General features: G+C 47.8%; 1 protein-coding gene across 3 annotated transcripts in view; it reads left to right on the forward strand.

Moving 5' to 3' along the window:
• Positions 1-10,980, forward strand: part of SOCS5 (suppressor of cytokine signaling 5) — a 108,686-nt gene extending 97,706 nt beyond the window's left edge. For 2 of the 3 annotated variants that reach the window (XR_010599926.1, XR_010599927.1), the window contains one exon: positions 8,587-10,980. The gene's annotated coding sequence lies outside the window, so the exon portion shown is untranslated. The remainder of the gene's footprint in view (positions 1-8,586) is intronic. The other variant, XR_010599929.1, reaches the window with a different exon arrangement.
• Positions 10,981-24,925: the final 13,945 nt, after the last annotated feature.

Consider the following 24,925-nt stretch of genomic DNA (forward strand, 5'->3'; position numbering starts at 1 on the left):
ATCACCCCGAGCTGTGCTGTGTGTGCTGCAAGGTGAGGCACTGCTACTCATCAGTACACTCCCTCCCCAGCGCACACAGTGCAGAGAGGTTGTGGTGGCCCGCAGAAGCAGGGAATGCAGCTGCCACTGCACCAACTCCATGGGCAAAAAAACATGAGCAGAGATGACCCAACCGGAGCCTGAGTGGATCGGGTAGTTTTCCTACGCAACCTGAAACCAACCCTTGCATTCAGGTCCTGTCAGGTTCAAGTGAGGTTGCATGCCTCTAGTCTACTGTGAAGTCATTGAGAGCTCATGAGATGGGAAGTATTGCCAACCCACCACATTAAAAATGATGAGTCAGGTCCCACCAAACTCATGAGATTGAGGAACATAAGCCTTAGTCCCATTTCCTAAAACAACTAGCATCCCCAAGAATTGAATTTTGGTCTTCTGAGCATAGTGCAGCCTCTACTTGCTAACCTTTTTCAGTGTTAATCTCCTACAGCAGCTCCAGGAGGCAGGTAAAGTGTAAATCAACCCTACCACTAGACGTGGCTGTTTTAAAATCTGTTTCCTTCTCATCAGAGCTGTGAAGCTGTGACCTCATAAAAATGGCTTTACTAGAGCTATAGAAACACAAGATCCCATTACGAGCCATTTCTTTTTTAGTGACTACTAATAAAGAGTCAGCAATAAGCAGACAAAATTAACCCTTCACTCCTTCCCAGAGTCTCTTTTTTTTTTAGTAAAATCAAAAAACACTTGGATAATAAATCATGTTTGTCTCTAAGGGAGATTCTTTATACAGAATGCACACATGCCTGGTTATTTTGCAAGAGACTGACAGATTTGTGACCTTTTATATTCTCTTGCTGCAAAAATATTTCCTTTACCTCGATATAACGCTGTCCTCAGGAGCCAAAAAATCTTACTGCGTTATAGGCGAAACCGCATTATATTGAACTTGCTTTGATCCACCATAGCGCTACTTTACCGCATTCTATCCAAATTCGTGTTATATCGGGTCGCATTATATCATTATATCGAGGTAGCGGTGTATGTTTTAACTACATTGAAGATTCAAACTGCATAATTGTGGTTTTGTTTTTCTTTCGTACATGAATTTACAAGTACATCTTTCTTACATTTCAATGCTGTCAATAAGAATAAATCAAGGTTACAAATAGAGGCCCCCCTTAGAGCTGGTCAGGAATTTTTTGACAACCATTTTTTTTGTGGGAAAAGATCAGTTGCAACTAATTTCTCAACTTGAAAATTTTTGGGAAAAAAAAGTTCTGAAATTGTTAAAATGTTCCATTTGAATGAAACAAAACATTCTGGTTTGAAATTACTTTTTGGTTTCAAATTTAAGCTAACTAGCATTTTACAAAATTTTAAAGGTCAAAATTGAAATCAAATGTTTCAAAATTATTAAAATAAAGGTGTCAATTGACCCAAAGTGATTTTTAATTTCTTTTCTTTTCAGTTTACAGAAATTTTCAAATTTTTGGCTTTTTGTCCCACTTAGGGATGGAAAAACTTTTCAGAATCTCAAATCTTCACAGAATGGAAACAGTTTCCCTCAGCTCTAGTCCTGACCATGCAATCAGATCCACATGGACAGACCAATGCAGTGCCCCACTGAACTCATGTAGTTATGACTGCAGGGTCGGGGCTTAAGTGGTATTGTTTGCACATGTAATGATATCAGATGCAAAAAGTGAAGAGATCCGGTGGAAAGGTAACACACACACCCTACATTTAACAGGCATCAAGATGTGTAGTGCACATACTTTAGGGCCTGATCCTGCAAGTTATTCCACATAGTTGTTCATCGAAGTTAAGATGTACTGCATGCTGGAATTTAAAATGTCAGTGGAGCTCTGCGTAGGTACAGGGTCCACCCATATGGAAACACTTATGTGATTGGGGCCGCACTGAGTAACTATGTGATCGCACCATCACCCTTGTTTTTCTTCCCCTCTTTATGGCCCTCATTTGCTGTGTCATGTTGAATTTAGATTGTACACTTGTCAGGACAAGGAGTTCATAGAGTTTAGGCTAGATGGGAACATTAGATCATCTAGTCTGACCTGCACATCACAGATAGTTAAATTTAGTCAGTTACCCCTGCACTGAGCCCAATAACTAGTGTCTGACTACAACATAATTTGTGTTTGGCTAAAGCATATCTTCTATAAAGAAACCAGACTTGATCTGAAGGCATTAAGAGATGGACTTCCTTAATAGTTTGTTCAAATGGTTAATCACCTTTGCTATTAAAAATGTGGGCCTTATTTGTTATGTCTTTACTTTTTTGCAAGGCATCTAGAGTATTTTAGGTGTCAAAATATTTATTAATATCAAATAATAAGCACTGTTTTCCGGGGGCGGGGGGGGGTTCCGTATATGTTCTTAAATTGTTTTTACTGATTATACTTATAAAGCACTACAAATGTGCAAGACAGATAGTTTTTTAATCTAAGGGCCTCATCCTCTCAGGTTTAGGCTCTGATCCTGCTTCATGGGTAAGTGTTTGCAGGATCTGGGCCTTCAATCTTCTTACAGAGAGTAGTCCCAATAAAGCCAATTGAATGGGACTCCTTATGGTGGTAAACAGAATGTTGAGCAGTAAAAGTGTTTGTGGGCTGGGCCCTAAATGAAGACAAGAACAATATGAGGAGGGGACAACATCTGGAGAATAGATGTTGAGAGAATGAGGGTGAAGACAACATGATCATAATCACTAGTCGATATTTCTGGAGGGTTGCGCACACTATAATTATATTAATTTGGTTTGTTTAAATATATATTAAAATTACATATATACATATTTGTGTTTGGCTAATGTAATTTTAATATATATTTAACAAACCAAATAGAAATATAAAAGGCCCTTCATGTGTTTAGGAAATGCTGAATAGTTATTGTGACTTTTTTCTGTATTGTAGTTTAAATAACTTACTAAAACAGTTGAAACTCGTGTGATTATATTGCATTATCTTTACAAATAAAATTTGCAGAATTTTGCAGAATTTTTAATTTTTTGGCACAGAATTCCCCCAGGAGTATCTTTTTACACCTGGGACTGGTGCAGCAGTGAGCATAGACTGTATTACGCAAGCGCACGTGGATGCATGTGCTTCCCTCCCCTTTGGACTTCCCCCTCTTAGCCCAGTTGCATTTGGCTGGTGGGCTCCCTCCACCCTCCGTTTTGCCCACCAGCCTCCCTGCAGCAGTTTTCCCCTTTCCTCTTGCTGCCTGCCCCTGGCTTCCCTCTCCCCATTCCACCGTGGCCCTCTGGAAGTTCTTTTTGTTAGGGCTAGTCTACACTGGCTACATGGCAGCACATTAACGTGGCTTGTGTAGTCACAGCAAAGGCCACTTCCCACGAGGGGCGTAGCTACCAGCGCGGCTCCCAGCACTGATGCACTGTCTACACTGGCACTTTACAGCGCTGAAACTTGCTCTGTTCAGGGGGGTGTTTTTTCACACCCCTAAGCAAGAAAGAGCAGCGCTGTAAAGTGCCAGTGTAGACAAGCCTTTAATCTGCCTGCCTCCTACCAGCCCCGGAGTGTTTGTTAGTTTGCCTGCCCCACCCCAGCCCTCCAGTGTTTGATAGTTTGCCTGCCCTGCTCTAGACTTCAGAGTTTGTCCCTGTTCCCAGTTGGCTCCCCTGTTCCTCTTACCTTTCATTGCTCCCCACCGTCACTCAGCCCCCTTGCTTCGTGCACCCATACACTCTCCCTAAGTGCTTGTGCCACTTTTCTCTTGTACCCCCTGTCCCTGCCCCCCCTCCACTGATATTGTAGTCCCTCCCCTTCCTAGTGCAGCCAGAGGAGCTGGTATCCCCACCCCACGCCACTGATTGGCCTCCCCGCATGCCCCCCCCCCACGTTGGCACTCTCCTCCCCTGCCCGCAGCCTAGCGGGGAGGAGTGATTGGCCTTCCCCTTCGCCCTCCCTTCTCCCTCTGCCACCAGTGCTACCTCCTGCCCCTTGCCAAAATGGTGGGGGAAACTTGTCTCTGTCTGGGCCGAGTCCTTGGGGAGCAGGATCCTCCCTCTGTCGTGCAAGCGAGCCGTGTTCGCCTTGCTACCCAAGAAGGGGGACCTCCGCGACCTTCGGAACTGACGCCAGTTTCGAAGGTTGCAGAGGTCCCCGTCTCGCTTCTCATCACAGACTGCAAAGTTGTAGTGAAGGCCATCTTGCTGTGGCTGAGGTCTGTGCTTGTGGACATGGTCCACCCCAATCAGAACTACATCGTCCCTGGCCACTCCATCTTCGATAACCTGTATTTGGTCCGGGACCTTTTAGAGCTCGGGTGTAGGGATGGTCTGTCGTTCGCCCTCCTGTCCCTGGACCAGGAGAAGGCATTCGACAGGATGTCTCCTGGGCACTCTGTGGACATTTGGCTTTGGGCCCCAGGTTGTGCGTATTCTCCAGGTGCTGTACGGCTCTGCGGAGTGTTTGGTCAGGCTCAACTGGACCCTGACTGATACAGTCAGCTTTGGGTGAGGGATACATCAGGAGTGTCCGCTGTCAGGCCAGCTGTATCCTCTAGTGATTGAGCCCTTCCTCTATCTCCTCTGTCAGAGGTTGACGGGGTTGGTGCTTTGGGAGCTGGAGTTGCAGCTGGTCCTGTTGGCATATGCCGATGATGTGCTCCTCATGGCCCAGGACCCGGGCAACCTGGGGCGGGTGGAGGCCTGCCAGATGATCTATTTGGTGGCCTCCTCTTCCCGGGTCAAGAACTCTGTTCTGGTGGTCAGGGACGGGTGGTAGATGAGCTCCCTCCCACCCGAGCTTCAAGCCATTCGGTGCCTGCTCCAGTGCCTTTCCCCCAACTAGTCCTGTCCACACTCTGAGCCTGGCCCCAGGGATCCTGGCCCGGCTCCAGAGGGTAACTCTGGATTTCTTCTGGCTGGGACTGCACTGGGTCTCTGCAGGGCTTCTGAGTTTTTCCCTGGAGGAGGGAGGACAGGGTCTGGTCTGCCTCTGCAGCCAGGTCCATGTCTTCCGCCTTCAGGCCCTGCAGAGACTCCTTTACGGTGCAGGGAGTCCGGCGTGCAGCACGTTGGTACACGCCTTCCTCTGCCGCCTCCAAGGGCTCTGATACAACCAGCAGCTCTTTTTTCTCCATCCGCGAGGTCTTCCACGAGACCTTTCTGAGCTGTCAGTCTTCTACCAGGACCTCTTTCAGACCTGGAAGCTGCTCTTGGCAACCAGGTCCATAGTGGCCACCGAGGGGACGGATCTCCTTGCGGAGCCTCTGCTACACAACGCCTACCTTCGTGTGTAGGTGGCAGAATCCCCCTCAGTGCGCCAGAGGCTGGTCCTGGCAGAAACCACCAGAATCGGAGACCTCCTGGACTACAACGGGGGACTGGCTGGATCCCCAAGTGCTAGGTTGGCACATGGGGCTCTCCACCCTTCAGACCCCCCGCATGTACTCCAGGAGATAGGGGCAGCCTTATCGCCCACTTCTCAGGTTTTCTTGAGCAGGTCCTTTGAAAGGTGGTCCCTGCCCTCCCCTCACCCCTGGCCCTCCAGACTTTTACGTCAGGCCCCTGCCCCATGAGTCCCTGCTCCCTCCCTTCCACAACCCGAGCTCACTGTGTACCTTGCAGCTGGTTCACTTTCGAACTGCACCTAGGGAACAACTCGTGTTCCATATGTTTCACTTCCTCACCCTCGTGTCCCCCCCAATACCAAGTGGCGGGACCTACCACCACCTGTAGAGGGTGAGGAACCCTGGTGGGCCAGCTTCTATTCCACCCTGGTCCCATGGTCCGCTGGAGATATCGGTTGGCAGCTCCTTCATGGAGCTGTGAGCACAGGCATATACCTGGCACAGTTCACCCCAGTCCCTGATGCCTGCTCCTTTTGCAGCGTGAGGGAGAACCTGGTGCACGCTTATCCTGAATGCGCCAGGTTGCAGCCCCTATTCCAGCTCCTCTGGAACCTCCTGTTGAGGGTCTGGCTGCTTTTTTCCCCAGCACCTGTTTATATTTGCACACCTTGTCTGTGGCTCCACAAAGTTACGAGACCTCCTTGTCAACCTTCTCCTGGCCCATGTGGCCAACTTCAACACCAGGAGGAGGATTCTGGACAGGGAGGAGCTTTGTGACTTTCCATTCCTCCCTGGTCTCACGCATCTGGGCAGAGTTCCTCTGGGCGGTGTCCGCTGGCTCCCTAGACAGCTTTGAGGAGCAGTGGGTGCTATCCAGGGTTCTCTGCTCAGTGTCCCCCTCTAGATCCCTAGTTTTGAACCTGTGACCTCCATTCCCTGCCCTGTTATTTCTTAGTTGTCCCCACGTATTTAGTTGAGTCCTGTGTCGAGTGGCTCCTCCCAGATGGCTGGGGGAGGGGCCTTTAGATGCCCCAGAATTTCAATAAGGCCTCACTACAGTGGTATATGGCCATTCAGGGGTGGTATAACAATAACAGTATGAGACAGGAGCACCATGTAGGCATTGGATTCATGGACATTATATAGGGATACAATAAGGGTTTAAGTTAGCCACATTTTCCTATTTCTGCACAGGGAGGATGTATTACTTCCATTTGCTTTACGAGGGACATGGGCAGTTGTTATATTTTCATTTTTCACTTCTTTTCTTTTCACAACTTTTATCTATGCTGTAAAAGAATCCCTAATTTTCAAAATGGGCCTCTAACTTGTGCATTTATGCCCACACAAAGGTAATTCATTTTAGGAAAATCTGCTGTTGCCTGTGCAAAATGGTTAATTTCATATGAGTTGGGTAACTGTTGCATACTCAGCAGTGTATTTGCACCTGCTTGTGCATATTTTCCATTTGCAACTTAGGCACCTAGTTTTGAAAATTTGGACCAAGGCACTATGTTAAAACTCACTAATTTAATTGTACATTGTGATTGCCTGATCTGAATCATATAAACAGGTGTCATATCACATTAATTGTAAACAAACAACTTGCTGCACCACATATCTGATTGTATTAGCCAAAGTCAACAAATCATTTATTTAATAAGTCATGTCCTATGGCGTCTGCACATTCTTCTGGAAATAGTTTAAGATGGTAATTCAGAGGCTTCATCTTTTCAGAAGAGATGTAAATCCTGTCACAGCTATGAACAGAAAGTGTGTCATGGGCATCATATATGGTGGCAAACAAGAAAGTTTTGTCCATGTGTGACGGTCCACACTCCTGGGGTCAGGGCAGTGTGGCCTAGCGGCCAGAGGCTATAGCGCCACCCTTGGGTGCAGGGCAGCGTGGCCTAGCAGCCAGAGGCCATAGCATTGGGGTGTGGCTGCCCCAGTAGGGGGGCCCAGGCCCACCCGACTCCACACCCAGGGCCCTAACAGTGGCCACCGACTCAGCAGGGGGGTCCTGCCGAAACACACTGAGCTTCCCTGGGAAGGAGGTACCACTCTGACACCCTTCCTGGGTCACTTCCTACCAAAGTCTGTGATGGGGTTTCCCATGAGAGGTCGATTCCCTGTGTTCGGCAGGTCCAGTCATCTCCAGGGTCTCCTCCAGTCGCTGGGGTGCAGGCGGGCTGTGGACGGCTGCGATTCCCAGCATAGTCAGAGGCTGTGGCTGGCCTTGCGCAGGAGCTTCCAGGCAGGTCCTTCCCCTGCAGCCTCCAGCCCAGAATAAGCCAGTCTCCCTCCCTTTATACTAGAGCACTTGGAGCATGCCCAGTCTTGCCAGGGAGGTGCGATTTCCGCTGTCAACACCTGGGGCTGAACCCTGTCTGGGCTAGTGCGGGATAAGCCGACCCCGTCACACCGTGCCTTTTTTGCTTTGTCATACTTTTCCACAACTTGTAATTAATTTGGCTTTTCATTCTTTTCTCTGGCACAGTTATACAGAGTAGCAATCTGTCAATACCATTCACCTTGAGATCCTCTGAAAAAGATAGCTCATCTCACCCAACCTCAGTTCAGTTATTACTCGACTCTTGCCAAAGACTGGACAGACCTGACCATTATCACTTTTGGAAGTGCTGTGTGAATACCTGATCTTTTGGTTCACTGACAGTTCCAAAAAAATTGAAAAAAAAAAAGGGTTGGTTCAAATCGTATCCAAAAATTCTGAAAAATATTCCACTGCATATAAATAATTTCCATAGGAACAGCAAATAGGGCAGGCCAAAGAGATACCAAAGGAAGTAGTCAGCAAGGTAGGAGGATAACCAGGAAATTACAGGCACACAGCAGACTGGAGAGGAGGTGGAGGAGAGTGTGTGTCAGGGGGACTAGGGGTAGCAGACAGATCAAGGTAGGAACAGAAGAAATATTCATTCAAGCAAGGAAAAGGCAGTTGGCCATCTTTGTGAGAGTGATTCTGGAAGGGTGGAGGGGCTAGAAGGCACACTAGAGAGAATCAAGGAGAGAGAGAGAGAGAGGAGAGGAAGCCAGACTAGTGGAAGCAGACAACCTGCTCAAGGCTTTTGGAGGTGGAGGGAAGGAGATAGGACAGCAGATGGAGCTGAGGGAAGGTTTTTTCAAGGCAAGGGATACTAGAGCATGCTTGTATGCATTCTTTGTTCTCTGCTGTGTGTAACAGCAAACGGGGTGATTTGAAGTGATACGCTGACTTCTCTTTCTTTCCAGAAGCCTGAGAGAATCACCTCTGAGTACCCTTCGCTTCAATGAATGGATGGCATTGCCCAGAGCTGAACACCCATCCACTGCATGGGACTGTAGCACACCACCCTTCTGCCACTGAGCCAATATTGTCTTGCTGGCAGCGCTAACCCAGCAAATCTGCAGCCATGTACATCATTTCCAGTGTTACAAAGACCTTAAAGATGCCACCAGACTCCTTGTTGTTTTTGTGGATACAGACTAAAATGGCTACCCCTCTGATAAGTGTTGTAAAGCTTTCCAGCACAAAGAATGATGGTTTGATATTCCACACCCACCATGAATTTCACTCACTGATACATTAATTGGATGAGGACATATTAAGTCTGTGTCAAAAGAAGCAGGATTAATTAAAGGAATGTTAATCTCATCTTCACATTAGTTCAATGCATACACAGTCTGGTGGGCATGAAAAAACGTACCCAACAGTGGAATCCTGAGCTGTCTGCCAAAACAGAGGTTTAGTTACAGAATAAATTCACACCCCTCCTCCATTTTCTCTCACTGTGGCCAATCCCGTCCTGGATATATTATCACCAGATCTGAAACAAACCACATGATTTTGTTTTCTTCCAGGTGGTTGAGTTGTAAAAGGGAACGTGGAGCTGTTTGGTTGAAAAAAGACCTGTGGCTATTGTGAAGGAGAGAAGCTCATCAGCTGAGCTACCTGAACTAGATACAGTGTCAACTTTTGAGGCTTATTCTTCTATCAAAGGCCATGTGTAGCTCCTGGTGGCATCTGTGCTCCAACGGGGGTTACCTATATCATGCTGCAGGAAAACAGAGTCCCAGACATTTAAAAAAAATATATGGACAGACGTTGAAAGGGCCTGATCCTGTGGTGAGTAGAGTGTACTCAATCCCTTCTGAAGTTACTAATAGCCAAGGGCATTCAGTACGTTACAGTAGTAGGCCCAGGATGTGCAGTGATACCGAAGAAGGACATATTAGTACTGTACTCTCTTTGGGACAGGGACCATCTGCTCTGTGTTTGTCCAGTGCCTAGCACAGTGAGGCTCTGGTCCATAACTGGAGCTCCAAGGGGCTACCACACTGAAATAATAATAACAGGGCAGGAGATAACTCATGCTGTACGAAGTAGTTACAATGTTTTGAAATGATTTCTTAAAAATAATTCTGTAACCCCAGCTAACACACCTGCCTTTTTCTTGGCTTGGGATCCATTTTGGGATCCAAGTGGAGAAGGTTTTAAAGTGACTTTTGAAAAATGGCATCACAGGGTCCCATGTTGTTTGGGATAGCTGGGGAGGGCAGGTGGGCTCGTGCTCAGGGCGGGTCAGCTAGGGCTCCTCTGGCTGCGGTGGGGGTGGGATGGGGACTAGGGGCTCTGGGGAGTAGAGGGGGGACAGAAGGGGTGGGGTAGGGGCAGGGCCTTGGATGGAAGGGGCGGGGCCGGTGGTCTAGCCTCCCAAAGGGGGGTTATGTGCCGCCTTTGTGTCTCAGTATTTGTATCTGTTAAGTGGGGAGAACACCTACTTGAGAAAGATACGGTAAAGCTTAATTCATGCTTTAAAAGCTTTTTGTGACACTCTGATGGGCAGAGAGGCCTATTAATCCTCATATAAACTTCACCTTTCCTACCAGACTGTTCTCTGGATTTTCATTCCCTCCCCACCGTCTATTATGTCCAGGGCCTGATTAATGCAGGGGTTTTGGGGGCTGCAGCCCAGGGCCTCGGGCTAAGAGGGGCCCCACCCGGCCCATGGGCCCACTGCTTCTTTTCATCTGGCCCATGGCAAGTCTCCATGCTGCAGGCCGCCATGCCTCTTCAGCCCTGTGATAAATGAAGTGTGTGTGTGGGGGGAAGCTCCCTTTTATGGACACCCAGCCAGTCAGCTATAAAGTCCCTCTTGGTGGCTGTTCTCTACTTGCTTTACCTGTAAAGGGTTAAAAAAGTCCCCAGGTAAAGGAAAAGGAGTGGACACCTGACCTAAAGAGCCAATGGGAGGGCTAGAACTTTTTTTAATGGGGGAGGGGGAATCCTGTTGTCTGTGTGTTGTGGTTCTCTGGAAAAGAGTGGAGACATAGAGTAGCAATGCTGTAAGCAGCTTTAAAATCAGGTATGAAAAAACATCAAACTTACTTATCTGAAACTCCAAATGTATAAGTAAATCAGAATGTTTAGATAGATGTGATCGCGTTTATTTCTTTATTTTAGCTTGTGGATCTCCTCTGTGCTAACCCCAGATGCTTTTGTTTGCTTGTAACCTTTAAGCTGAACCCCCAAGAAAGCTATTTTGGGTGCATAATTTTTGGAATTGCTCTTTTAAAATCTAGCAAAAGCCTAAGTTCCAGATGTATTTTCTTCCTTTTTGTTTAATAAAATTTACCTTTTTTAAAGAACAGGATTGGATTGTTGGTGTCCTAAGAGGTTTGTGCACATGTTGTTTAATTAACTGGTGGCAACAGCTAATTTCTTTTGTTTGCTTTCTCAGCTCTTCCCTGGAGGGGGGGTGAAAGGACTTGAGGGTACCCCCCAGGGAGGAATTCTCAAGTGTGCCTTCCTGGGTTCAAAAAGGGATTTTTTTTTTTTTTTTTTTTTTTTACATTTGGGTGGGGGCAGCGTTTACCAAGCCAAGGTCAGAAAAAAGCTGTAACCTTGGGAGTTTAATACAAGCCTGGAGTGGCCAGTATTAATTTTTAAAATCCTTGTGGGCCCCCATCTTCTGCACTCCAAGTGCCACAGGGGGGATTCAGCCTTGACAGGCCCCTAGGCAAGGGGCATTCAAGGGCAGGGGAGGGGACGAACACACACGTTCAGCACGCTGCCACGCACAGTCAGGCACACAGGGGGGTGCGCGCACACACACACTGTATCTGGACGGAGCCAAAATCACCAAATTCAAGCTTTCATTCTGATTGGCTGGGACCAGGGGTGGGCCAGGGGCAGGAGCCAATCAAAAAAACAAGAAGCTACAAGCTACTATAAAAGCCCTGAAAGCCAAAAAGCTAGCCAACATGCAATGCACAAGCCAACTCAGCGTAAAACAAGCCCAATTTCTGCTTAGTTTTTGTGGATTTGGCCCCCCTCCCTCAGCCCCCTCTTCCACCCAAATTCCCTTCCAGACCCTTCATCCCCTCCCAGCCCTGAGCCCCTTCCCACATGCAAACTCCCACCCAGAGCCTGCACCTCAAACCTCCTGCTGCACCCCAACCCCCTGTCCCATCCCTGGCCCCAACCTAGAGCCCCCCCCCCCCCAGCTGGAGCTGCATCCCCTCGCACACCCCAATCTCCTGCCCCAGCCTTGAGCCCACTCCCACATTCCAAACCCCCAGGGGCCCCACAAAATCTAATAACCCCAGGCCCTCAGGAGAGTTAATCCAGCCCTGATTATGTCCATAATAAAACTGATATGAAATAAAGATATTGTGCCTTTTAAGGTAAGCTGAGGCCTCAGTAGGCTTTCAGCCATGAGGCTATGGAAACAAGGTCTGAGGAGGAAAGCTGGAGATCCTCTCCTGGAGCGAAGCTGAAAGCCTGCACCCAGTTCCATGTGTACTGCATTCTCTATAGTTAAAAGACCACACCCTCCTCCTCTGTTGTGGAGCTTGTGGTGGGGTTGTTAGTCCATCAGTACAATTCATCCCCCCTTGTCCTTCCTCCCTGTGAATGCAGTCCTTGATAAGCTGTACACTGTTGTAGAGCAGTGCTTCACTCCCTGCTGATGTATTGCCTAACAGTTATCTAGCCTGCACAAGGTGATTGTTTTGGGGTTTTTATTTTTACTGATAGAAGGAATGTTGTTGGGTAGGGTTACCATATTTCAGGAAGCAAAAAAGAGGACGGGAGGAGCCCCTGCCCCTCCCACTTCCCACCCCCCTCAGAACCCCCAACCCTCCCCCCCCCCCACTCCTTGTCCCCTGACTGCCCCCTCCTGGGACCCCTGCCCCTAACTGCCCCCCCAGGACTCCACCCCCTACCTAAGCCTCCCTGCCTCTTGTCCCCTGACTGCCCCCTCCTGAGACCCTCCCCCCATCCTAACTGGCCCCCTAGGACCCTACCCCCACCTGTACCCTGACTGCTCCAACCCTTATCCACCCCCCCACCCCCAGACAGACCCCTGGGACTCCCACACCCCATCCAACCACCAGGGCTGGCTCCAGGCACCCAAGCACATGCTTGGGGTGGCACCTGGTAAGGGGCGGTGGGGGGGGGGGCGCTCCGGCGGCGCGGCATTCTGCGGGGGGGGGGCGGCGCGGGGCAGGGCGCTGGGGGGGGTGTGTTCCGGCGGCGCTGGGGGGGGGGCTCAGGGGGCAGCGCTGGGGGGGGCTCAGGGGGCGGTGCTTTTTTTTTTTTTTTTTTGCTGCTTGGGGCAGCAAAAAAGTTAGAGCCGGCCCTGCCACCCACTCCCCACCCCCTGACAGCCCCCCCCAGAACTCCTGACCCATCTAAACCCCTCTGCTCCCTGTCCCATTGACTGCTCCGATCCCTCTCCCCACTCCTGCCCCCTGACAGCCCCCCAGAACTCCCAAACACCCCCCCCCCCGCTCCTTGTCCCCTAATTGCCCCCTCCTAAGACCCCCCCTAACTGCCCCCAGGACCCTACCCCCTACCTGTACCCTGACTGCCCAAAACCTTATCCACCCCCCCCAAACTTCTGACCCCCCCGTCTCTTGACTGCCCCCTCCAAAACCTCCCTGCCCCTTCTCCGACCCCCTGGCTTCCTTGTTGTTGGCCTTTGCCTAATGTCTCTGCGAACTTGCTCAGGAACGGCCTGAGCCGTTCGTCCCGGCAGGCTGGCTGGCAGGGGAGGAGGAGGAGCCGGGGAGGAGTTCCAGACTGCCGGAGGCGATCTGCGAATGCAGGGAGGGAGGGAGTGATCTCTGCTGCAGGGGAGGCGGAGGAGGAGCTCTCTCTGGCTGTCCGAGCCCCATGTAAGTGGGACCATCCGGCCAGCTGCCCTGTTAGCCGCGCGCGCTCTGCAGGGGGTGGAAGTCCAGACATTTACAAATTCCCCCCGGACGCTATTTTTAGCTGAAAAAGCCGGACATGTCTGGGGGAATCCGGACGAATGGTAACCCTATTGTTGGGGATTTGTATACAGAGACTCCGCTGATAATGGAGATTCTAGGAAAGCAAGGTTTTCCACTCTTCTTGCACCACCAAGGTCAAGAGCGCTTCTTCTGCAGTTGTAGAAACTTGTTTTATTTTGAAAGGTCAATCCAGGATTAATGATGGCGAATTCCCTTAACACAGAGGTATAAATTCAGGACAGACATTCCCAGGGTAGCAGACTAGACGGGCCTTTGGTCTGTCCTAGTATGGCAATTCCTGTATCCCAAAAGCTGCTTGTCCAGGGCTTTTCACTTCCTTTAATAGCAGAATATGAAATTAGAGGGCTCCACAATTAGTGGAGCAGTTTGACATCTTGCCACTACTTCCTCCTATTCTATATTACTCTTCCAAGCAGACATGTAGAACTGTCTGTTTAAAGACACGCATCAAAGTTAGTTTATCCTTCAGACTTAATTGAGTCTCTCTCCAGAGCACATTCCTTTCTTCCTTTGCTGGCCTAAATTTTATAAATACTCATTTTTTACTTATACTGTCATAGTCTGGAATTCGCCTTCGAGTTAATGTTGTTAGTTAATGTCTGTACAGTGATTTGAAAAATATGAAGTGCGGCTGAAGTGTTGAGTTCTGTTAAGTTCTTTTCTTTTCCCTCCAATACTATTTCCAAATTATTGTTTTGTATCTCAATGATTGATCACTGTTTTCACTCAACTCAAATTATTCTAGTCCATTTCAGTGCTGTATCATTAGAAGTGCATTGTGTAATTGCTGATGTGATTGCTAATTGGTTGATGTTGGCCATGTGTCTATTTATAAAAGCCAAGATGTATCCAATGCATTTCTTTCATAGGTATAACATCAAGACCATTACAACTCTGCTGATGGATGACATGTTCAGAGACAGCTTCATTTTACACTGCATGATACTGTCCTTTGCCCTGTACAGTTTGTGTGGGTTGCCATCTCTTCTTTAAGTACTTAACTAGAGGGCATAAGTATAGAATATAGATGGCTTACTACAGGAGACTGAAAGTACTCCATGTTAAGAAAAGGGGGATTAAATAAGGAGAGGAAATCAGCTGAGAGAGAGAGAAGAGAGGTTACATTTCAAGACTTAAAAAGAATTGTTTTTCATAGCATAACTGGGCATGCTTTCACCAATATCCTGCTGAGAAATTTCTGTCTCTAGAGCCTTTGTTTACAGACCATCAACATTTGGGATATCTATTGCCCTCTTCACTGTCATATATGAGTGACTCCCAAAATTCTAATGCATACACATTCAGATATATTTCTTCCTCTTCTTGGCTACTATCAGTAGGGACTGGACTTTGTTAATGGTGTGGGGTTTTTTATGTCAGTTTGTTCACTTTGGGTGGTGGGGTTGAGGAGCAGCTGGGTCAAAGAAGTAGAGTTTGCACATTGCTGGTAAGGCGCTGAGGTTTGTGCTCACCAGGATATTGCAGGTTCCTGAGTTGGTTGCTCAGAAGGCTCTGCTTGGTTTCCTATTTCCACACGGAAAACACCAACCAACCAACACTTTTTTTTCCTCGCCATCATTCTTGGAAATGCTGAACTGTTTTGGCTGAAACGTTAAAAATAAATTAATAAATAAATCAACCTGAGGCAGAGAACTGGAATGGAAAATTTCAGCCCAAACAATTAACGTTTGGCAAAATTATGAGCAACAGAAAGAAGGAACATTGGGGCAACCTTATTAATAGGCAGTGCTATCAGTCTTGCCTATGATGTGAAAGAAATAGATTACACTCTGGATACTTAGACATACTCCAGAATACGTTTTAATAGTAAGATCCTAGATAAACACACATCATTGTGCAGGAACCTTTCTTGTTTACTTGTGTTGAGTACAGAGGGAAAGAAGAATGTTGTTTTGTTGTAGTTTAGTATCTGAGGGACAATTTAATTTCCAATAAGATACCGAAACCTGATACTGATGTAGATGAGGTCAGATTTACAACAGTGAAACTCTACTGACTTCAGTGGTGTTACTCCTGATTTACACTGTTGTGAGATACTTTGATAACTACATGATGCTATAAATCAAAGGACCTAGTGTAAGAAAATTTGATATCAGGGGGTTTGCAACATGTCTGAAACTAGCTTTGTGTCTTTCTCTCACAAGAGGGCAGAGTTTATTATTGTAAAAGTGCATTTACAGCAGTGCTGCTATTACAAGTGTGCTGTTCTGGAAATCTCCTTAGTCGGCACAAGTGCAAGTGAATGGAGAAGAAGCAGCGGCTGTCCAGCTTTTCTCTTTCACCTTCATTACAGATGGCAGTGGTGATACTCCACATTAAACCAGAAGACCCAGTGGGGCAGGGAATGGCACTGGTTGTTTCCTTCATCCTTTTTAATTTCCAAAATTGATAAATGTTAGAGAGGATGTACAAAGGAATTAATCCTAAACTCTGCAGCTGGAGTGGCTTAGCTAACAGAGCTCCCTACAATAACAACAACCATTATGGGCTTAATTCAGCCAGAAAACAAATCCAAACTCAACTGCTCTGTGCTTTGCACCAGTGGAACCAGACTTTGGGGAGATTCTCTTTCTCCATGATCACTGTGTGCTCAAAAACTTTGGGGCAGATCCTGATTCAAGGCACTTCCACAGTGAGGAGCTCTCAGCAACTCTCCAGTGGGCATGTCCATGAATCCTGAGGGCTCCTCCCATAGGTTGACCTTGTAACTTCTGTAAGATGTCCCCACCTATTCCCTTCCTCCTCACTCTTTTCATCTACTCCCATGAACTCTGTCTCCTCCAACTACCCTCCTCCTTCGTCTTCTCCCAGCCATCACAAGTCTGCATCCAACCTTTGCCTCCTTCTTTGTATCCCCCTCTTTGCTTATGATATCATTCCAAATCCTGGGCCTCTTGTCCCTTCCTCTGACCCCTTTGGGTGTCCCTCTAGCTTTGTCCCCATTCAGTGACAGTGAATGGCACCAAACTAACAGTGACAGAAAACAATTATTTTCTTTTGTAAACAATGCTTCATTAACCTGTGGAATTTACTGCCTCATGATATTATTGAGGTCACAAGCTCAGCAAAGGACTGGAAGATTTTAAACTCAGAGTTTGGGGTAGACTGGAGAGGTGTGGAGCACATGTTTACAACCTTCAACTCCAACCCATGCTCTTTGCTTAGTTCTCAGGTTCCCCTTTCATGTCTTCCTGCCAATCTCTATCTCTGACTCTCCCTCCACCTGTGCTATTTCCCCACTGGGTGCCTCTGTGAGATTCCCTTCTGCTCTGGAATTCTCCACTGGCCAGTTATGGCCAAAATCTCTGTGGCTCTCAACAATTATCTTTCTGGCCAAGTCCACCCTTAATCAATCTCCTGAGTCCTTTGTGAGGGTCTGAACACAATGCTTTGCATTACTTCCATACCTTGCTGGCCTACAAGTTGGATCTCCTGTGTGTCCATTTGTGATAGGGTGTCTGCCCCATACTAGCCCATAAAGGGTTAATAGAACCCTAGGGACCCTGTGCAACAGGCAGCCAATTAGAGAGGATCCTAGGGAGGCTGTGCAGGAGACAACCAATTGGAGAGGGCTATGAGGAGCAGCCCATCAGGGCTGGGCAGGCCCATATAAGAAGGGCTGCAGAACAGAGCAGGGTCAGTCACTCCCTGAAGCTTGAGGAGGGAGGAGGACTGGCTGTCATGCAGGCAGAGGGCAGCAAGCACCCAGGGCAGAGCAGTGCTGCAGGCAGAGACCCGGGGAGCTAAAGGCAGATCCTGGCAGGCTGCAGGCACTGACATAAGGGCAAAGAGGGTGCAGGAGCCACGTGGGAAGACAGTGTACTGCAGTTTGCCACTGAAGGGAGTAGCCAGAAAGTAGACTGCAGGTCCCCCCAGAATGAGAGGAGAGCAGTGTCACTGAAGAGGACGCCGCAGTCCTGGGAGCGATGTGGGTCCAAGAACAGAGGTGATAGCGGATGAGACACCACCAGAAGAGGGCGCAATACTAATTCCCTGGACAGCCAGCAGGAGGCACTGCAGTGATGAGTCGCGCACCAACACACCATCCCTAAAAACATATCCCCTGTTCCTTCTGTCCTTTTTTCCATTGCATTGTGTTACTGGTGGACAGTCATGTCCCACACTTACTGGAGAATATCTTTAGCAGAATTCTAGTGCCAGGTATGATCCATTCATGTTTAGAGACTAGAGCTGTTTGAAAAATGGGACCTAATTTTTTACAAAATTTTGACCCTGTTTTTTTCCTTGACATTTTGATATTTCAAGAAAAAATGTCATCAGAATTGCTAATATCGACACTCTGAATTATCTCCTTTAATGACCTTTTGACCCTGGATGCTTGGGGCACACATGTTTGCATGAAGTTCTCTTTCTATCTTCCAGCCATGAAGACGGCTTCCAACAACTATTTCACAGGACTGGAGGTAGTGTGGAAAATACACTATAAACACCGTGAAACAGACAGAAAAACAAATGACTTTTTTTTTTTTTTTAAACTGAATGACTAACCAAATCATCCTGATGATGCATGAAGGCACTAATGAGTCGGACCCTAAATGTGTCTGAAGGTAACACAGAAAATGTTTGTTTAAAATCCTCTCCAGGGCTGGAAAGTCAAGTCTTCACCACTGACCGGTTTCCTTTCCCTCTTCAGTAGGCTACTGGATACAATTTTTGAAGAAATAATGCCAATAGGGAAGGAGTAGGAGGAGGAAAAAAAAAATCAAATCTCCAGCAAACCCAGTGAAAAACCACATTCTCAGAGATTTGTGAGAACACAAAATAATGTTTTCCTCTGTCCCCGGAAAAATCACGGAGCAGGTCCTCAAGGAATCCATTTTGAAGCACTTGGCAGAGAGGAAGTTGATCAGGAACAGTCAACATGGATTCACCAAGGGCAAGTCATGCCTGACCAACCTGATTGCCTTCTATGATAAGATAACTGGCTCTGTGGATATGGGGAAAGCGGTGGACATGATATACCTTGACTTTAGCAAAGCTTTCGATACAGTTTCCCACAGTATTCTTGCCAGCAAGTTAAAGTAGTATGGATTGGCTAAATGGACTATAAGGTGGATAGAAAGCTGACTAGATCATCGGTCCCAACGGGTAGTGCTCAACGGCTCGATGTCTAGTTGGCAGCCAGTCCCAAGCGGAGTGTCCCAGGGGTCAGTCCTGGGGCTGGTTTTGTTCAACATCTTCATTAATGATCCAGATGATGGGATGGATTGTACCCTCAGCAAGTTCATGGATGACACTAAGCTGAGGGGAGAGGTAAATACGCTAGGCTGTTCTCAGTGGTGGCAGATAACAGAACAAGGAGCAATGGTCTCAAGTTGCAGTGCGGGAAATCTAGGTTGGATATTAGGAAAAACTATTTCACTAGGAGGGTGGTGAAGCACCGGAATGGGTTACCTAGGGAGGTGGTGGAATCTCCATCTTTAGAGGTTTTTAAGACCTGGCTTGACAAAGTCCTGCCTGGGATGATTTAGTTGGGGTTGGTCCTGCTTTGAGCAGGGGTTTGGACTAGTTGACCTGCTGAGGTCTCTTCCTACCCTAATCTTCTATGATTCTATGATTTATGATAAACAAATTGACTGCAGTCTCTGGGCCTAATTTAAAGCCTGTTGGAGTCAATTGGAAAGGCTCTCGTTGAATCCAATGGGCTTTGGATCAGGCCTCAGCTGAGGAGACGATAACATTTAAGGAACACCTGGTCTAGTGGGCTCACCTTGTTCTGAATTGGGAAATCATCTCAGTTAATTTGTGAGATTTCTCTGGTTTTCATTACACTTTACTAGCTCACTTTGCCTCATATTTTTAACCTGTTCTATGAACTATATATACCATAGTAGTCCAGTCTGATGGACTATTTGAATGTGATTAAAAGAATGCAAGCACCATACACAAATGTTGCCAATGTCAGCTAAAATTTCAGAAGTTTGAGTCAAACTTGGGCTTAATTTTTTCTACCTTCCTTATTCTAGTTTTCACTCTATTTTCCTCACCACTGTAAGTAAAACTAATCTGCGGTGCCTGCTTGGTAAAACAACCTGATCATTAAGCTGTAATTTTGGCTTCAGTTTGATTGATGACACACAACAAGTTCTGAATTCTCTTTCTAAAAGACCCACCTAGTTAAGTCACTCAGCTAGTTTGTTACAGGTATTTCTTTCGCAATCATCATGCAGACCAGACCTTCCAAGCGACCGAAGAAAGTTAAATGAAAAATTGCAGTTATGGGCATTGATAAGGCCCATAAAACACTTGATGTTTTGGAATCATGAATGCACACATTCTGAGTGACGTTCAGCCAAAGCTACAGCTGAAGCTGTCTTCCTCTACAGCCATGCTTCTCAACCGGGGATCCGGGGCCCCCTTGAGGGCCGCGAGCAGGGTTCAGGGGGTCTGCCAAGCATGGCCAGCATTAAACTCACTAGGGCCTAGGGCAGAAAACCGAAGCCCCGCTGCGCAAGACTGCAGCCCGGGGCTCCGAGCCAAAACCTGGGGCTGAAGCTGAAACCTGAGCAACTTAGCTTCACGATGCCCCCGGGCATCTGTCTTGCTTGTTACCCTTTAATGCTGGCCCTGGCTTTTATATGGAGCAAAACAGTTGTTGTGGCACAGGTGGGCCATGGAGTTTTTATAGCATGTTGGGTGGGCCTCAGAAAGAAAAAGGTTGAGAACAGGGGCAGCTCTATCTTTTTTGCCGCCCCAAATATGGCAGGCAGGCCGCCTTTGCGGCCTGCCTGCGGGAGGTCCCCAGTCCCGCGGCTTCAGCGTACCCGCTGCCGAATCCACGGGACCGGCGGACCTCCCGCAGGCAAGCTGCCGAAGGCTGCCTGAATGTCGCCCTCGCAGGGACCGGCAGGGCGTCCCCCCATGGCTTGCCGCCCCAGGAGTGCTGGTGCCTGGTGCTCTACAGGCTTATAGGACCTGATGGGGCAGACTGGTAGGACTCCCAGTCTGGCTGGTTAGATTATTATTTTTCGCAGAGCTCCAGATTAATACCTCTTGTGTAGCTGAATGTGGAAGAGATGTCAAAGCAATGTTACCAGCAAAGCACAGCTTTGAGATGCCGCTTTAAAAAATGCTGGTAAGGATAGGACATTCTGAAGCATCAAATGTTTATGGGGTTTGGGAGGACAAGGACAGGTTTGGCCTTTACTGACCACATATAACCTAGGGTTACCATATTTCAGCAAGCAAAAAAGAGGACGGGAGGAGCCCCGCCCTAGCCCCGCCCCTGCCCCTCCCACTTCCCGCCCCCCCAGAACCCCCAACCCTCCCCCCCGTTCCTTGTCCCCTGACTGCCCCCTCCTGGGACCCCTGCCCCTAACTGCCCCCCAGGACTCCACTCCCTATCTAAGCCTCCCTGCCTCTTGTCCCCTGACTGCCCCAACCCTTATCCACACCCCCACCCCCAGACAGACCCCTGGGTCTCCCACGACCCATCCAACCACTCCCCACCCCCTGACAGCCCCCCAGAACTCCCAACCCATCTAAACCCCTCTGCTCCCTTTCCCCTGACTGCTCCGATCCCTCTCCCCACTCCTGCCCCCTGACAGCTCCCCCCCAGAACTCCCAGCCCCCCACCCCCCCGCTCCTTGTCCCCTGACTGCCCCCTCCTGGGACCCCTGCTCCTAACTGCCCTCCAGAACCCCACCCCCTACCTAAGACTCCCTGTTCCTTGTCCCCTAACTGCCCCCTCCTAAGACCCCCCCCCAACTGCCCCCCAGGACCCTACCCCCTACCTGTACCCTGACTGCCCAAAACTTTCTCCACTCCCCTCAAAAAGCCCCCCCCCGTTTCTTGACTGCCCCCTCCAGAACCTCCCTGCCCCTTCTCCTGCCCCCTGGCCCCCTTACCCTGCTGCTCAGAACAGGGTGTTGGGCTCTGTGCGAGCCGAGCCGGACACGTGGCTGCGCTCCTCAGCACAACAAAACCCGGTCCCTGGCCCTGCACAGTGCTGCTGGACCGGGCTGCAGGGGAGAGCTGCCTGCTCAGAATGCAGGGCGGATCCGGCTCCTCTACAGCTGCTCCGGAGTCCAGCCCGGGACTTTCCTGCAGCCCTCCCAGCTGCTCGCTCTGCTCTGCCGGGGGAGGGGGGAAATCCCGGACATTTTGAGTGCTTTACAAATTCCCCCCGGACGCTATTTTTAGAACAAAAAGGAGGACATGTCCGGGTAAATCCGGACGAATGGTAACCCTATATAACCCACTCACTGTCAGTGATTCAAGTGAGTCCCCGCATCTACTAGTATATACAGTGTTGTGTCATATGCTGGCGTGTGTGTGTGTGTGTGTGTACTACCATCCTCCGCTGGCTGGAATGTTAGGCCACAGAAAGTGTTTGTGGTTATCTTGTTCTTTAATGGCTGCAGCCCATATATAGGATATAAGCCTTAATATTACTACAGTAATAGAAATTTTCCTTTCGCTCAAGTGTTAAGGACTGGGTTTTGGAGCAGCATGTCTTTGATTTTAATAATGTCTGTAATGTCTTGGGGTGTGTGGTATAAATGTAATCTGTGACATCTGTGCAGGCACAGAGGAATTAGCACAAGGGAGAGTGTTTCTACATAAGGTTTCCTCTTCGTATCAGAAGCCTGTCTGGTGGGAGGGAGGGGGGGAGAGAGAAGCCCAGTGACCTCCCATCTGATTTTAGACAGGAAGGGTGGTCTTGTGGCTAAGGCCCTGAACTGAGGCTTAGGAGATATGGATTCTATACCCAACTCCACCAAAGAGCTCCTGTGTGACATTGGCACGCCCCTTAACATCTCTGTGCCTCAGTTCTCCCTCTGTTAAATGGAGGTAACAATACTTCCTTTTTCCGCCCTTTGAACTGTAAGTTTTGGGAGGCAAGAACTGCCTCTTACTTTGTGTTTGTACAGTGCCTAGCACAATGAGGCCCTGATCTCAGTTGAGGCCACTAGACACTGCCCTAATATAAATAAATAATGTATTATTTTTATTGCAGTAGCACCTACCATGCGCTAAGCTTTACCCCTCAACTTGGAAGACACAATTCCTGCCCCCCAGAACTCACAATGTAATAAGACAATCAACAAATGAGGTGAGGGAGAGGGATAAATTGTGCAGTGTGTTTTCCCCGTACATCTAGCACTGGCTCTCAACCAAGCTATTATTAGTTGCCTGATTTCTTGTAGGTGTTGCAGCAGAAGTGGGTGCTGCAAAGGAACATTAATGAAGAGTGAGCCTGGGGAACAACATTCAGTCACTTTAGTTTATTGGGGGATTGGGGAAAACTGCTATGGGAGTTGCTAGTCTTCAAGTATAAATCACAGTTAACCATCCAACGTTTGTCTTTCAATATTATTAATGAAGTGAAAGAGAAGAGGGGATACCTGGGCTAGAGGGGAAGATAGAACGTGGAGTTTTTAATCATAACAGACTTCTTCAAACTCCTTGTCAAAACCCACTTCTACCATGATATCTAAAGAGAATCACCAGCTAACAGTGACCAGGAGTGGAGCCATTGGGATTTTGCATATTTAATTGTATTTAAATTATTCAGAACCCTCAAGTTGTGTGTATGGTTAACCTGTGTGCACACATGCTCCTAGCATTGACTCTCATTCTCCCCTCTCTTATTTGTCACACTCTGGCCTTACCTATACTCATAGTTGCACTGGTGGGGACAAGTTCTCACTTCTTGCATATTTGATCATAAGCTCTTTGGGGCAGGGACTGACTGACTGTGTGTGTGTGTGTGTGTGTGTGTGTGTGTCGGCACCCACAGTGCCTAGCACAATGCGGCCCTAAATGGGATCTTCGGGTGCAACTGGAATATAAATAATAAATCATCATGGATGGATGAAATCACAAGAAGTTTCACGTCTCCGTCCCCATGGCTTTGTGATCAAACAATAAAGTAACTCAGAGAAATGCAGAGGAGACTGTTTTACCCCTGGCATGCCCTGATTGGGGTGAGCACATATTTTAAACAACAATTCTACAGCTTATTTACAGAGCTAAATGTCATATGTTTAAAACTAATAAGTTGGTTCATTATGAAAAATCCCTAAGTGATTAATTAATGGAAGTAAAGTCATTGTCAGCACAGCAGTCAACTAATATTATCCCAGGCACTCTCATGAAGTCAATTACCTGATGGAAAAGTCTATTCACTCTCCCAAGTCTGTTCAAGTTCAACAACTAAAAATAATGAAGCAAAGTTTTCGATCATGGAACAGTAAGCTTCTTCGTATTTGCTCTTATTTCCTACATTGTACTGTGCCAGTCAGATTCCAAGATAACTGATAGTTATTCACAGATAAAATTTGAAAACAATAGAGTATAGTTAAAAATAAGCTTTAAAGTATACACCCTCCTGACGGACTGCAACAGGCAAAAAGTTAGTTCTGCAACTCCTGGAGAATAACCAGTGCAATAATAATAATAAAGGCCTTGATTTTCCTCTCACTCACACCACTTTAAAACAGAAGCAACTCCACTGAAATCATTGGTGTTATACCAGTGTCTGAGGAGAACCAGGCCCATAGTGAGGTCTGCTGCAGGATCATCCACCTAATCACTATGATTAAGGGTAAAAATTTCAAAAACACCCAGATGATTTAGAAGCCTAAGTCCCATTCATTGACTTTTGAAAACATGACCTTAAATCTAATTTGGAGTGTCTCCAACTTTCAAAAAAAAAAATCTGTTTTAGTAATGCTGCTGTGATTTTTGTTGTGTTGAGTGTTAGAGCACTGAGGGCTTCATATAAGTATCTTTTTATTATTTAAATCTTTTTTTAAAAAATCCTAACAATAACAGTCCACTGTACTAAAGTGGTGTAGATGTTCTGGCTCAGGCTGAAGCCTGAGCTCTGGGACCTTCCCACCTCACGGGGTCCTAGAGCACAGTCTCCAGCCCAAGCCCAGGTGTCTACACTGCAGGACATTAAACAGCCCTGCCACCTGAGCCCCATGAGCCTGAATCAATGGGCAGGGGACAGCCGCCGGTATCTAACTGCAGTGTAGACACCCTTATGTGGTGGCAAAGCCAGGACTTAAAAGGACACACTTGCAAGAAGCCAAATCCTGGCCTCTGCACACAATGTGGTTATGCCTTGGGAACTTTTAAGGATGGGTGAGATGAAGGAACCCTCCCTCCCAGATTATGGAGCCACAGTGAAGCCACTTCATCGTCACTTCCACAACTGCTACATGCCCTCCAACCTACTCTGGGGGAGGGGGATTGGCCCACTGGGCTATGGATTGCAGCCCCACCCACCCAACCACTC

The sequence above is a fragment of the Chrysemys picta genome, chromosome 3 (genome assembly GCF_011386835.1).
Source record: "Chrysemys picta bellii isolate R12L10 chromosome 3, ASM1138683v2, whole genome shotgun sequence".
NCBI lineage: Eukaryota > Metazoa > Chordata > Testudines > Emydidae > Chrysemys > Chrysemys picta.